The following is a 17,064-nucleotide window of genomic DNA, read 5'->3' as shown; positions in this document are numbered from 1 at the left end:
TCTAGGGACAACAGTCAGTTTGTGAGGGGTCAGTCTAGGATGCCCAAATATCCAGCATCGCCACCTCCTCGAGGTGCTCCAGTGCGGCCCTATTTCAACGCCATTCCAGAGATCTCCTACAGTACACCGGCTATTCAAGATTCCTCTAGTGGGAGTTCAGGTCCCCAGAGTCAGACTCAGGTTCAGTCATTTTCCGCACCGAGAGGTTCTTTCGAGTGCGGGGATCTTGGTCATGTGAGGAGATTCTGCCCCAGGCTTCAGGGCAAGGCAGTAAAGCAGGGTCATCAGCCTATGATTACCGCACCAGCTGCCGCACCAGCCATTCGTCCACCCAGAGGCGGAGGGCAGGTGGGTAGGGTCCGTCCTAAATGTGGAGGCCGGTCAGGTGGCACTCTAGCTAGGTTCTATGCCTTTCCAGCCAGACCAGATGCAATAGCCTCGAATGTCATGATCACGAGTATTATTTCTATCTGCGGTAGGGATGCTTCGGTACTATTTGATCCAGGGTCTACGTATTCATATGTTTTATCTTTGTTTGCTCATTGTTTGGGTATTCCTCGCGAGTCCTTGGGTACTCTTGTATATGTGTCCACGCAGTGGGCAATTTTGTTGTTGTGGATCGGATTTACTGGTACTATATCGTGACTTTCTATGGTTTTGAGACTAGAGTGGATCTTCTGTTGCTCTATATGACCGACTTTGAGGTCATTTTGGGCATGTATTGGTTGTCTCCGTACCATGTCGTCCTTGATTGCCATGCCAAGGTTCTTACCTTGGAGATACCAGAGTTGCCTAGATTGGAATAGAAGGTGTTCATCTGTCAGTTCATCTAGTCGGGTTATCTCTTTCCTAAAGTCTTGACACATGGTCGAGAAGGGTTGTTTGGCTTATCTAGCTTATGTTTGGGATACTGCTGCAAAGACTCCGGCGATTGATTCAGTGCCCGTGGTCTGGGAATTCTCTGATGTATTTCCTTCTGATCTACCAGGCATGCCACCAGATCGTGATATCATTGATTTGGCTCCAGGTACCCAGCTATCTCTATTCCACCGTACCGTATGGCTCCGAAAGAGTTGAAAGAACAACTTGAGGAGTTGCTAGCAAAGGGGTTCATCAGACCGAGTGTGTCCCTTTGGGGGGGCATCGGTGTTGTTCATGAAGAAGAATGATGGGACTATGCTGATGTGTATTGATTACCGCCAGTTGAACAAAGTTACCACTAAGAACAAGTACCCATTGCATTGATGATTTGTTTGACAAGTTGCAAGGTGCTAGGGTGTTCTCTAAGATCGACTTGAGATTAGGGTATCATCAGTTGAAGATTCGTGATACAGATGTTCCGAAGACGGCTTTTTGGACTTGATATGGCCATTATAAGTTTCTAGTGATGTCCTTCGGCTTGACCAACGCCCCGATGGCGTTTATAGATTTGATGAATCGGGTGTTCATGCCATATATCAACTCGTTTGTCATCGTCTTCATTGGTGACATATTGATCAACTCGTGTAGCATGGAGGAGCACGAGCATCATTTGAGAGTGGTGCTTCAGACATTGCGGGAACAGAAGCTATATGCTAAGTTCTCCAAAAGCGAGTTCTAGTTAGATTCTGTGGCATTCTTGGAGCATGTTGTATCAGGAGAGGGTATTAAGGTGGATCCCAGGAAGATAGAGGTACTTCAGAGTTGACCTTGTCCTACCACAACGACCGAGATCAGGAGCTTCTTGGGGTTAGCATGTTATTATCGCCAGTTTGTGGAGGGCTTCTCATCTATTGAAGCACCTTTGACTAGATTGACCCAGAAGGGTGCTCCGTTCCGATGGTCTGATGATTGCAAGGCGAGCTTTCAAAAGCTCAAGACCGCATGGACTATAACACTGGTGTTAGTGTTGCCTTCCAGTTCAGGGATGTATATTATGTATTGTGATGCTTTACACGTTAGCCTGGGTTATGTATTGATGCAGGAGGGGTGAGTTATTGCATATGCTTCACATCAGCTGAAGCCCCACGAGAAGAATTATGCCGTACATGATTTGGATTTGGCCGCGATAGCTCATGCTCTCAAGATCTGGAGGCATTATCTTTATAGGGTGTCATGTGAGATTTACACCGATTATCGCAACTTGCAGCATTTGTTCAAGCAGAGGGATCTGAAGTTGAGGCAGCGCAGGTGGTTCGAGTTACTGAAGCACTATGATATTGCCATCCTTTATCATCCGGGCAAGGGGAATGTGGTTGCGGATGCCTTGAGATGAAAGGTTGAGAGTATGAGTAGTTTGGCATTCATTTAAGCGGAGGAGAGGCAATTGGCTTTGGACATTCAGTCATTGGCTAACAGACTTGTGAGGTTGGATATTTCAGAGCTCAACCGAGTTCTTGCATGCGTCATCACTCAGTCTTCATTATTCGTGCAGATTAAGGCTCGTCAGTTTGATGATCCGCTCTTGCTGGTTCTTAGGGAGACGGTACTACAGGGTGGTGCCAAGGAGGTTACTATCGGTGAGGATGGTGTTCTGCGACTTCAGAGACGTCTATTCATCCAGGTGCTACGAAGATGTATCGTGACCTGAGGCAGCATTATTGGTGGCGGAGGATGAAGAAGGACATAGTTGAGTTTGCCGTGAGGTGCCTAAATTGCCAGTAGGCCAGAAGCCAGGTTGCCTACTCCAGCAGATGGTTATACCTCAGTGGAAATAGGAGCGCATCACTATGGACTTCGTAGTTGGGTTGCCGCAGACCTTGAGGAAGTTTGATGCAATTTGGGTCATTATAGATAGGTTGACCAAGTCGACACACTTTATTCCGTTTGTGACTACGTATTCTTCAAGAAGATTGGCCCAGATTTACATTCACAAGATTGTTCGGTTGCATGGTGTGCCTGTTTCCATCATTTCAGATAGAGGCCCTCAATTCACTTTGCACTTTTGGAGAGCAGTTCAAAGCGAGTTGGGTACCCGGGTAGAGCTAAACACAGACTTTCATCCGCAGACCGACGGGCAGTCGGAGCGGATGGTTCAGATCTTGGAGGATATGCTCAGGGCATGTGTGATTGACTTCGGAGGGTAGTGGGATCGATTCTTGCCTTTGGCCAAGTTTGCTTATAACAACAATTATCAGTTAGCATTGAGATGGCTCCATTTGAGGCTTTGTATGGTCGGCGATGTCGTTCGCCCATCGGATGATAGCTTTGACCTAGTTCATCTCGGCCCGAAACTGGTCAATCAAGTCTATCTTCTCTTGGACCTGCGAGGTTGCGTCATTAGTCACTACGCATAACCTCTCATTTTTAACCTAAAAATCCTAACCTTCTCGACCAGTTCGGCATGCTCCTGTTTCACGTACAAGGCCTCCTTCTGTGCTTTTTCTAGCTCGGCTCGGAGAATTGGAAGATCCTCGAGGGCCTCGTCTTTTTGTTCACTGAGAACCCTATGCATGTCCTTCTATCGGACATGCTCTTTGAGCTCAAACTCATGCTGGCTGACTTCCATTTGAGACCGAAGGAAGCTTTCAGGGTTGAGCACCAAAGCCTGAAAAACAAAACGATAAGAACGTTAGAGCATGCTAAAGCTGAGCAAGATTCGCAAAGGGCACAAGGAATAGGAAACTTACTCGGTTCAGTGCCTGTTGTGCCTCATTGAAAAAGCTCGATATGCCTACCTCGTTCATCTTCTCCTGGTCATCTTCGGTCACTAGGTAGCGAAGATAGCTGGCCACACCCACCGGAGCGGGCAACACCCGGGTGTCCGCCGGGATATTGAGCACGACCGCTCTTTTATGGTCGGGATCTACACTCAGAGTAGGGAACGTCCTCACCAACTTCGGGATCGAGCTCGGCTTGCCTGCTCCCAATGGCACATTCTTTTTTGGGATCTCCAGGTGACCAAGCCGGGAAAATCCCTGCAATGCGCCCATGTTCATATCGTCGAAAAATATGTTGAGGGCCTCATCTGTGCCCCATGTCATCTTATTTGATTTCTCTTTCTCGGCTTGAGCCTCGTCGAACATAGACTATGTGTGAGACAGTCTAGTCGAACATAGACTCTGTGTGAGACAGTGACTCTGCAATGTTGATGATACTGGCTACTTCCTTCGGTGCAAGGGAGGTTTCTCGGGAGGTTGTGGCCTCTGATTCTCCTTATGGCTCCCGAGCTAAAGGGGGATCGACCTCTCGGCCACCTTCCTCGGTTGTCGCATGTTCTCCTTCGTCGATGGTTGACCCATGAGCGACAAACTCTAGATCATCTTCTTCGGGGTATTCCCTGAGCCAGAAGAGGGAATCGGGGTCCGGTACCCTGGCTTTGGTACTCTTTTTGTTGCTTTTCTGGACCCGGACAATTACCCTCTTCTTCTTGACCTTGGTGTCCAGGGAGCTAGAGGATTTCCTCTTTTCCTTTTCTTCTCCACCTGTGCAGCAGCCCCGGGCTGACCCAAAGCGGAGGGTTCAGCAAGCGAGGACGGGGCCTCGTCCTCGTCCAATGGCCGGAGCTCAGTGGTCATGGGCAAACCTTTAAAAGAAAAAACATTAGTAGAAACAAAGGTTAAGTATGAAAGTAGAATTTTTCGGGAGGAGGACTCACCATGGGAGCGGGACTCCCACTGGCCCTTTAAAAGCTTGCACCATTCGCGATCAAAGTATGACATTTATTTGCAGATCGACTCGATCCACTCTTTGAAGTGGGAGACTGCATTGGGAACTTGGGCGACCGCTGCACAACGATAGGCATAAGAAATTAGAAAAAGAACAAAGAAAGTACCAAGTACTCAGAAAGGAAAAAACACTCACGGGTTGAGTTCCACTTTTTAGGGAACGGTAAATATTTGGGGGGAATGAGGTCTTCGATTTTTACTCGAACGAACCTCCCCTGCCAACCTCGATCTTGGTCTTCATCGATGCTCGTGAACGGAGCTTTGCTTGCTCGACGGACGAGCTTGATCAACCCCCCTCGAAAAACTCGGGGACTATAGAGACGAGCAGGTGGTCGAGGGTGAATCGAGGTGCTTCGGTGTTGTTGACGAAGTGGCGGAGGAGGATTACGATCCTCCAAAAAGGATGGATGAATCTGCCCAAGGCAGACCTTGTACCTTTTGCAGAAGTTGAGGATTATGGGTTCCATCGGGGCAAGCATGAAGGGGTAAGTGTAAACACTTAGATATCCCTCCACATAATGGTAATATCATCATTGGGCCCAGGGACGACCACTTCCTTGCTCTCCCAGTGGCAGTCCTCCTGGACGGTAGGGAGTGTGTCCTCAAAGATGGAGCATATGTACCTCCATACCCCCTTGCCTCGGTCCTATTGACTAGAGGAGTTCTCGACTTTGAAGTCATTTTTAATGGAGCAGCCCCCGGGAATGAAGCTCTTCAAGGGAGGTTCTGGGACCACCTTAGGAACGGCCACCTCGGCATCCGTGGCTGGATTAGAAGTTGAAGGAGTGGCCTATTGAGGCACATATTTGGACGTTTTCGCCATCAGATTCTGGAAAATATGAAGGTTTGAAGGTGAGGATGAAGATTTGAAGATAATGATGAAGGTATGAAGGTCATATTCGAAGATTTGAAGATGAAAATATGAAGATCTGGAAAGCAATATATGAAGGTTGGAAGAAGTTAGGAATAAGTGAAGAATTCGAGAGTAAGTCTAAGGAGCTCTGGAATCAGAAAGTAAAAAGGTGAAAAAGAGATCGAAGCTTTTATAGAGAAAGGATAATCAATGTGTGACATTTCGTATTTGGGGACGGTCAACTGGCGGCTAACACATGTCCTTTGTCAGAACGACGCGACTGATGGGACGTTTCATTGACTCATCAACTCGGTTCTAGCATACGGAAGAAGGAACCGAAGGTAATTCATCGCTTCATGTCGCTTCGATAAATCTACTGTCCGAGAAATGAGGGAACTATCTGTGTGCGGGTAAAATTGGGGGCAGAGTCTTCTCCGATTCCCCAATGTGGAAATAGGGGGGAAGCATGGCTCGATGTAATTATGATCGAGGCCCGAGGACCCCTCTTATCAAAACCCAGGGAAACGAACGATGTATCTGAGATCAGGCACAGTAAAATAACAGACTCAGACCAAGTATAGCTTCTGGACATCGGAAAATGCGAAGAACAGTTACGCACGACGAGTAGGGGCATAATATTTCGCTTTCAACCGGATATTACGGCGCGAATCCTGTTCAGTATCAACTATAGGTCGACATTTGCCGAAAAAATAAGATTTTTACCTTATTTAGACTTGTACTAGAGCTGAAATTCCCCTACTATATAAACAGGATGGTTTTCTTTATTCTGACACATTGTGACACGCAAATCAAAGCAATAAAAGCTTGCTTTTGTCTTCTAGCTATTGTTCAAAGAATTATTCATTTGTTCTTTTCTTTATTCGCGATCGATCTCGTATCGAAGGTCCAATGGAGGACGGATTCCACTATTCAATCTTAGATCAAGCTTGGTTACCACAACGCGATTGGTTTGATCATTTATTTTATCTTTAACCCATTTACCTGTTATTCTTAATTATTTGTATTGAATTAAATCACATATCCTTTAAACTGCGTATAAATTTAATTGTTACTTATTTTTAGGGTAAACAGAACTAAATGTAACGGTTTTGGAATTGAACAAGTTCAAAGGTTCGAAACGCATTTGTTGAGTGATTTTATTAATACAATGATAAGACAAGTGATTTTATTACACAATTTCACTAAGCTGAGTAACTTACTGACAAATTTATCCAACATAAATATACGTAGGAATTGAACCCCTAGCCTCATTTTTAGAGGTTCATCCACTATCCATAGCACCAAAAGACTCTTTGAGTATGGGTGCGCATGCTCACACATATACATATACACATACACATACAGACTTATATATATAGTATTGAGGGGTTATTGGACGATTCTGCAAACTTCAGCAAAAATCTTGAGTGAGGAAAAAAATGAAAATATCTGAGTCGATTTTCTAATATTTACCAGAAAAATAAATAGAAATGTAAAAGTACGATATTTGTGGAATTTTCATAAACCACTATAGTTTAGAGCCTAGTAACTATAGTTTGTCAAATTATCATTCGTAGCTACTATTAAATTGTATTTATTCGCGTGCCGAATACAACAAAGGCGAAATACAGAAATACAAAAACTAAAATGTTCTTGTTGAGAATCGAACTCATGACCTCCGCTAACTAAGCAGCCGCTCTATTCAACTGAGCTACAAGAGCTTGTTGCTCTCTTGTTTCAGTTCAAAATAATTAATCTCTTATTTTACGAATTTGTTATAAAATTCAGACATAGCTACGAATGATAAATTTGCTAAAAGTATAGCTACAAATGGTAAACACAGTGTAAATGTTTGATGTGTCGCATAATTTTACCTATAATTATTGGGTCGGATGCTGATTTATACTGGGCCATTTATGTTTAACTCCAATAGGTTTGGGGGAAGTACATAAATAGCCATTTTTAGGGGTGCTATTTAAGAATTAGTCGGTACTTATTTTATCCTGAAAATTTGAACTAAAAATCTTAATTTCAGGACTTTGCGTCCTAAAAAATTAAATTGCAAAACTAAAATTCAGGACATATGCATTGACTAATTCCTAAATAGCATCCCTCTAGAATGCCAATCTGGTGTCATTTCTAAAACGGGCTTAGATTTCAAGACGATTCAACATCAATTTTCTTAAGAAAAACATTTTCCAAATTTCAAGATTATCAGATACTAAGAATTAACATTATTTTCGTTGAGGAGACCATTTTTCTTCATACCAAAACACTGTCTTTTTAATTCTTGTTTTAAAAAAAATTCCTCTAATTTTATTTGTTTCAAGTCAAAGTTTAAGGTTATGTGTTTAAGTATTAATAGTATTGAATCTTTTTTACTATAAGAAATTTAAAAAGACACTATAGGTGCCGTCTGAAATAAGTGTAAATTAATTAGTAATGAAAAGTAAAATAAATAATTTGCTACAATAAATTAAAATATATTGATAATGTAATCAGATGCGGAGCCAAAATTTAAAGTTTATGGGTTCGAGAATATAATCTATTTAAGTTATTGAGTTCTAAATTAATAAATTATACATATTCGATGAATTTCTTAAAACAAATACATTGTTTGGACAAAAACTACTCAGTTCGGCCGAACCCGTAAATCGTGTTCTAGCTCCGCCCCTGAGTGTAACAATATTTTACAGAACCTCCTTCCGCCTCCCTAGCCACGCCCCTAGTTTCAAGGTCGTGTTCTATGATCAACACTGAAAAATTTGGAGTATACTCGTCTTTCTTGGTAAGCTAATGTTCTCGCACTTGAATTGTTGCAGTATTATCATTATCTGGTATTTATTTGTTAAATTTTTTCCCTTTAGTAAATGTTCAATTTGCCTATATCTCCAGTATAAATGATTGCCTAAGTCATGTGAATCCTGGAGAACGTACGTCTTGAAGCTTATTAATTATTGTAAGTACGATTATTGCTCTCTCCAATCCTCAAGCAGTCAAGCTTGTTATGATGATGTTGCATGGAAAATTTGTTTTGAGGGTGATGTTAGTTGAAGAAAGTGTTTAACAACAAAGAAATATTGGAATTAGACTGCAGATTACATCCTATCAAATGAATTAAGTTGCTCGTACTCGAGTACGGGTATCCGATACGAGCACGGATCGGAGTGTCGAATTCGGCAAAATTTAAATTTTGAGATTCGAGGGTGCGGATTCAGGTATGGATACGGGTGCGGGGATTCGGCTAAAAACATTTTAAAATTATTCAAAAATAGAACCATAAAGAGAAAAAGAAAACCATCCAAGGCCTTCCATCAATTCTTCATCTATATCGCTACTACTATCTACCAGAAGTCCGAACTCAGAATACGACCCCTTGAATTCTTGATTTTTCTGATACACAAAGCAACAAATATGAGACCAAAGTACTATAATATTAAAGGTATGCCATCTCCTATGTCTTAAATCCGTTTTATTTTTAATTTTGAGAAATCAAAATCTCAATTTCTCTCCAAATTTGTCGATGGACTCAGGTCAAAGTATCCGAAGTTAATTGACTGAATCCGGGACGTATCCCGCTCTAACACCGTGTCGAGACGGGTGCGGCACCAAAAACGAAGAGTCCGCACAACTTAGCAACTGGATCATTATGCAAATTTAGAGATACAAAAATCTTATTGTATATGGAATTTAATTTGAGTATAACTCCCGAAGAAAACTTTATAGTCATTGAAGTTTAGTTTCCAGCGATTAAAATGGTTCATCATTTGGACACTTCACTACAAAAAGTTAAGGTCATTTTGCTAAAAGCGTTCAGTATAATAAAGAAGTGTGCGCGCTTACACCAGACAAGCATCATTCTATTCAGAGTAAACATTACAACGAATAGAAAGCAGTATTAACTTGATTGCTGTATCTCACACATATCACTATTGTCACGATCCGGAATTCTCACATTTGGAACTGTGATTACGCCTAACATTTCACTTGCTAGACAAGTCAATATTAGAGAACCGTTAAGTCAATTATTATTCAGTTTAAACAAATAAAGCCAATTAAACCAAAATGAAACAAAACTGAGTGCGGAATAACATATATGCCCATAATATCTACTACAATCCGGATCTGGAGTCATAACTCACGAGCTTCTAAGATTTTCTACAAACAGAGTCTGAAAGAAATACAACTGTTTTGAACGAAAAGAAACAGTAAAATAGAGAAAAAAGAAGGGGACTCCAAGGTCTGCGAACGCTAGCAGATCTACCTCGAGTCTCCAATGAGCAAATCCAAGCTGCTATGCCTCATGAACAGCTAGGGCCGGTACCAAAGTTTGCACAAGAAGTGCAGAGTATAGTATGAGTACAACCGACCCCATGTACTCGTAAGTGTCGAGCCTAACCTCGACGAAGTAGTGACGAGGCTATGACAAGATACCCACATAATAAACATGTGCAGATAACAGTATATGTACAAGAAAATAACAATAATAGTTAATCATGTGCTATAGGGAGGGGGTAGGCTAAAGGGGCACAAGATATAAGAGATACAGCAGAAATGATAACCAGAACATTCAACATGCTTTTAACCAGTGAAAACAACTAAACACAATGAAGAAAATTGCACGGCATCACCCTTCGTGCATTAACTCTCATAACATGGCACGGCATCACCCTTCGTGCATTAACACTCACAATATGGAACGGCATCACTCTTCGTGCAGTAGCACTCACAATATGACACGGCATCACCCTTCGTGCATTAACACTCAGATACGGCACGACATCACCTTTCGTGCATTAACACTCTCTCTTACCACATAACAATGAACAAGTAATAACAGGGAGATAGGATCAACAAGTACTTGCTTTACTTCAACAACGGTTCCACAATACTAATATCAACTTGAAATCAATACTCAATTATCACAAAAGCCCATAAACACGATAAAAATGATCAATTTAACAAATAATTAGTCTAAGCATGGATAACATGATCAAAGTAAGCAATAATTGTAAGGAACATGTCCCACTTGTATGCTTTAATACGACAACAACACATAAGTACCCATCACCTCACATATACGTTGTACCCAACATCTAACCATGTAGCAAATAGACAAATAAGTCATAATCCCTCAAGTCAAGGTTAACCACTACACTTAACTCGCTCTGAAGGTCCACTCAAAGCTCAATCACAACTTTGCCTTTCAAACCAGCCTCTGAACCAATAGAATCTAGCAAATTACCAACCAAACGACTCAAATTAAGACTTAGGAACTACCCCACGATTGCAAAGAATTCAATTTAGGTCATTATTAAAAAAGTCAACAAAAGTCAACTCTCAGGCTCGCTTGGTCCAAACCCGAAATTCAGACCAAAACCCGATTACTCATTCACCCCTGAGCCCGGTTATGTAATTTATTTCGAAATCCGACCTCAATTTGAGGTCTAAATTCTAACTTTACAAAAATCCCTAATTCTACCCAAACCCCCAATTTTTACCATGAAAATACTAGATTTTAGGTTAAAATCTTATGAAATGTAATGAAAGATTAAAGAAAATAGGTTAGGATTACTTACCAATGAATTGGGGGAGAAGGGTTCTTGAAAAAAACGCCTCTAGGTTTTTCTTGTTTTGAAAATTTGAAGAATGCGAGAAAATCCCGTCTAACTCATAAGTGATCAGTCGCAGATGTTGCAATTGCGACTTGGGGTTCGCAATTGCGAACCCCGCAAATGCAAGCTTTTCTTCGCAAATGCGAAGTCTCACATTTTCTGCTATCATCGCAATTGTGATGATTTGTTCACAATTGTGAACAGTGGCCATTCCGCAAATGCGATCACTGTCCCCCCAGCCCCACTTCGCAATTACGAAGGATTGGTTGCAAATGTGAACCATGTGGTGCCCAACTACTCTTTGCAATTGCGGGGAAGCAGCTCGAAAATGCGAACCTGACAAAGTCGCAACTGCGAAGCCTGACCTCGCAATTGCGAGGTCTGAGGCCTGCACCAGAACTGAAGCACACGAGCACTTTCCTAAGTCAAAAACTCACTCTGTAGCCTATCCGAAACTCACCCGAGCCCTCGGGGTTCAAAATCAACCATGCACATAAGTCTAAAAATATCATACGAACTTGCTCACATGATCAAATCGCCAAAATAATACCTAGAACTACGAATTGAGCATCAAATCAAAGGAAATTTTCAAGAAAACTCATGAACTTCTAATTTCTCAACCGGACGTCCGAATCACGTCAAACCAACTCCGTTTCTCACCAAATTTGACAGACAAGTCATAAATATAGTATTGGACCTATACCAGGTTTCGGAACTAAAATACGGACCCGATATCCAAAAAGTCAAACATTGGTCAAACATTTCAAAATCATTAAGCCTTTAACTTTCAAATTTCAACAAAGCGCGATAACTCGGGTTAGGGACTTCTGAATTCAATTCTGGACATACGCCCAAGTCCCAAATCATGATACAGACCCACCGGGACCATCAAAACACGAATCCGGGTCTGTTTACTTAAAATGTTGACCGAAGTCAACTCAAATAGATTTTAGGCAAAAATTTCATATTTTCTCAATTTTTATTATAAAAGCTTTCCGGAAAAATACCCAGACTGCACATGCAAATCGAGTAAGGCTAGAATGAGGTATTTAAGGCTTCGTAGAGTAGAATTAGATTCTAAAATATAAGATGACCTATCGAGTCATCACATTCTTCACCTCTAAAACAACCGTTCGTCCTCGAACGGATATAGAAAAGTACCTGGGCTGGTGAAAAGGTAGAGATATCTACTCTGTATGTCTGACTCGGACTCCAAGTAGCTGCCTTGATGGGGTGACCTCTCCACTGCACTCGGACTGAAGGATAACTCTTCGACCTCAACTGACAAACCTGCCGAGCTAGAATAGCCATCGGCTCCTCCTCGTAAATTCTTGTCCAACTGGACATAGCTGAAATCTAATACATGGGACGGATCGTCGTGATACTTTCGGAGCATGGACACATAGAACACCGGATGAACTACTGATAAACCAGGTGGTAACGCAAGCCTGTAAGCCACCTCTCCCACTCTCTCAAGAATCTCAAAAGGTCCGATATACCTAGGGCTCAACTTGCCCTTCTTTCCGAACCTCATCACACCCTTCATGGGTGAAACCCGGAGCAATACCCTCTCTCCGACCATGAATGCAACATCACGAACTCTACGGTCGGCATAACTCTTCTGCCTGGACTGAGCTGTGCGAAGTCGATCCTGAATAGTCTTGACCTTATCCAAGGTATCCTGTACCAAATCTGTACCCAACAACCGAGCCTCCCCCGGCTCAAACCATCCAACTGGCAAACGACACCGCCTACCGTATAATGCCTCATAAGGAGCCATCTGAATGCTCGACTGGTAGCTGTTGTTGTAGGCAAACACCGCAAGTGGCAAGAACTGATCCCAAGAACCTCCGAAGTCTATAACACAAGCGCGAAGCATATCCTCCAATATCTGAATAGTGCGCTCGGACTGTCCGTCCTTCTGAGGATGAAATGTTGTGCTCAACTTAACATGCGTGCCCAACTCACGTTGTACTGCCCTCCAGAAGTGTAAGGTGAACTGCGTACCTCAATCAGAAATGATAGACACGGACACACCATGAAGACGAACAATCTGTCGAATGTAAATCTCAGCCAACTGCTTTGAAGAATAGGTAACTGCCACAGGAATGAAATACGCTGACTTGGTTAGCCTATCCACAATGACCCAAACTGCATCGAACTTCTTCTGAGTCCATAGGAGTCCAACAACGAAATCCATAGTGATACGCTCCCACTTCCACTCAGGAATCTCTAACTTCTGAAGCAAACCACCAGGTTTATGATGCTCACACTTTACCTGATGACAATGTAGATACCGGGCTATATTTCAACTATATCCTTCTTCATCCTCCTCCACCAATAATTCTACCTCAAGTCCTGATACATCTTGGTGGCGCCCGGATGAATAGAATACTGAGAACTGTGGGTCTCCTCAAGAATCAACTCACGAAATCCATCCACATTAGGCACACAAACACGACCCTGTATCCTCAAAACTCCATCATCTCCAACAGTAACCTGCTTGGCACCACCGTGTCGCACTCTGTCCCTAAGGACTAGCAAATGAGGGTCGACATACTGCCGCACCCTGATGCGCTCAAACAAGGAAGACTGAGTGATTGTACAAGCTAGAACACGACTAGGCTCAGAAACATCCAATCTCACGAACTGATTGGCCAAGGTATGAACATCTAATGCAAGCAGTCTCTCACCGACTGGAATGTACGCAAGGCTGCCCATACTCGCTGGCTTTCTACTCAAGGCATCGGCCACCATATTGGCCTTCCCGGGATGATACAAGATGGTGATATCATAGTCTTTCAATAGCTCCAACCACCTCCCCTGCCTCAAATTGAGTTCCTTTTGTTTGAATAAATACTGCAAGCTCCGATGATCCATGAATATCTCACACGACACGCCATAAAGATAGTGCCTCCAAATCTTCAGCGCGTGAACAATGGCTGCCAGCTCTAAGTCATGAACAAGGTGCTTCTTCTCGTGAACCTTCAACTGTCGCGACGCATATGCAATCACCCTGCCATCCTGCATCAATATCGCACCAAGTCCATTACGAGATGCATCACAATATACCGTATAAGATCCTGAACCTGTAGGCAACACTAACACTGGCGTCGTAGTCAAGGCAGTCTTGAGCTTCTGAAAGCTCACCTCACACTCGTCTGACCATATGAATGGGGTACCCTTTTGGGTCAACCTGGTCAATGGGGCTGCTATAGATGAGAACCCCTCCACAAACCGACAATAATAGCCCGCCAAACCCAAGAAACTCTGGATCTCCGCGACTGAAGTGGGCCTAGACCAATTCTGAACTGCCTCAATCTTCTTAGGATCCACATGAATGCCCTTTGCTGATACAACGTGCCCCAAGAAAGCGACTGAATCCAACCAAAACTCACATTTTGAAAACTTAGCATATAACTGGTTGTCTCTCAGAGTCTAAAGTACAATCCGAAGATGTTGCTCATGCTCCTTTCGACTGCTAAAGTAAATCAAGATATCATCAATGAATACAACTACAAAAGAATCCAAATAGGGCTTGAACACCCGGTTCATCAAATCCATAAATATTGTTAGGGCATTTGTCAGCCCAAATGACATCACTAGAAACCCATAATGCCCGTACCGAGTCCGAAACGTTGTCTTAGTGACATCGGATGCAATAATCCTCAACTGATGGTAGCCAGACCTCAAATCGATCTTTGAAAACACCTTGACACCCTGAAGTTGGTCAAATAAGTCATCAATCCTCGACAATGGATACTTGTTCTTGATGGTGACCTTGTTCAACTGCCGATAATCTATGTACATCCTCATCGATCCATCCTTCTTCTTGACGAACAACACATGTTCAACTGCCGCACCCCAGGGCGAGACATTAGATCTAATGAAGCCCTTATCAAGCAAATCTTGCAACTGCTCCTTCAACTCTTTCAACTCTGGCATGGTCATATGGTATGGTGGAATAGAAATGGGCTAAGTACCCGGAGCCAAATCAACACAGAAGTCAATATCCTTATCGGGTGGCATCCCCGGCAGGTACGCAGGAAACACCTCTGGAAACTCACGGACAACTGGTACTAAATCCATGGAAGGAACCTCTACACTAGAATCGCGGACATAAGCCAAATAAGCTAGACATCCCTTCTCGACCATATGCCGAGCCTTCATGTAAGGGATAACCCTACTGGTAGAATGTCCAGGAGTCCTTCTCCACTCTAATTGAGGCAACCCCGGCAAGGCTAAGGTCACTGTCTTGGCGTGACAATCCAATATAGCGTGATAAGGTGACAGTCAATCCATACCCAAGATAACATCAAAATCTACCATATCGAGAAGTAGAAGATCTACACTAGTCTCAAGACTCCCAATGGTAACCACACACGAGCAATAAACACGATCTACAACAATAACATCTCCCACAGGTATGGACACATACACAGGAGCACTCAAAGAATCACGAGGCATAACCAAATATGAAGCAAAATAGGATGACACATAGGAATAAGTAGAACCCGGATCAAATAGAACTGAAGCATCTCTACTACAAACTGAAACAGTACCTGTGATAACAACGTCAGATGACTCAGCCTCAGGCCTGGCTGGAAAAGCATAGCATCGGGGCTGGGCCCCACCACTCTGAACTACATCTCTAGGACGGGCCCTAGCTGGCTGGCCTCCACCTCTAGCAGCTTGACCTCCACCTCTAATGGCCTGACCCCTACCTCTAGCTGGCTGAGCAGGCGGTGAAGCACCCGGTGCCGAAACCATGACACGAGAACCCTGATGCTGTGAGTTTCTCGATGCATGAGGGAAAAATCTAGCAATGTGCCTCGGATCACCACAAGTATAACAAGACCTCGGCTGCTGTGACTACTGACCCTGGAACTCACCCTGTCGACCTGAGTAACCACCTTGAAAACTTTGGAGCGGAGGTGCACTAATAGAAGCTAGTGGTGCACTGTAGACTAGCTGGTCGGAATAAGGCATATGAGGGCCACGGCCACCTGAAGCACTGTGGGATGCCTGGAGTGCTGAATGAAATGGCCTAGATGGATGGACTCTACCAAAAGTACCCCTACCTCCAGACGAGGCACCGCTAAACCCACCGGAATGACGAGGCATCTTGTCAAACCCCTGACCTCCCCCTGTGCAAGAACTATCTTGACTCGCCTGGCAACATTGGCAGTCGTCTAAAAAGAAATCCCACTCCCGGTCTCCTTGGCCATCTGTAAATTGATAGGCTGAGCAAGTCCCTCAATAAACCTCCTCACCCCCTCTCTCTCGGTAGGAAGCAGAAGAATAGCATGACGGGCCAGATCCACAAAACGAGTCTCATACTGAATGATGGACATACTGCCCTACTGGAGACACTCGAACTGCCTGCGATAATCCTCTCTCACTGTGATAGGAAGGAACTTCTCAAGAAATATCTGAGAGAGCTGGTCCCAAGTAAGAGCAAGCGACCCATCTGGTCTGGTCGATACAAAATCCTTCCACCATCTCTTGGCGGAACCTATCATCTGAAACATAGTAAAATCGACCCCATTGGTCTCAACTATCCCCATGTTCCGCAGAACCTCATGGCAGCGGTCAAGATAATCCTATGGGTCCTCAGAAGGTGCACCACTGAAGTGAACTAGAAAGAGCTTGGTGAACTTGACCAATCTCAATAAGCCCTCAGAAGACATAGCTGGCCCATCACCGGCATGTGCCACAACAATCGGCTGAACTACTCTGACTGGCTGAGCTGCTGGAGTCTGATACTGGGGAGCCATCTGCTCCGGAGTGTGAGTAGCAGTAGTCTGTACTCCTCCTTTATCCTAAGAGACAGCTAGTGCCATGGGAAATGTACCAGTCTGGGATACACTCTCCATAAGGCCCACCAAATGGACCAAAGCATCCTGAAGCACTAGGGTGGCGATGAACCCCTCCGGGACCTAAGCAGGTC

This window comes from Nicotiana tabacum, chromosome 24, assembly GCF_000715075.1.
Source record: "Nicotiana tabacum cultivar K326 chromosome 24, ASM71507v2, whole genome shotgun sequence".
In the NCBI taxonomy this organism is placed as follows: Eukaryota; Viridiplantae; Streptophyta; class Magnoliopsida; order Solanales; family Solanaceae; genus Nicotiana; species Nicotiana tabacum.
This window is presented reverse-complemented; position numbering follows the sequence as displayed.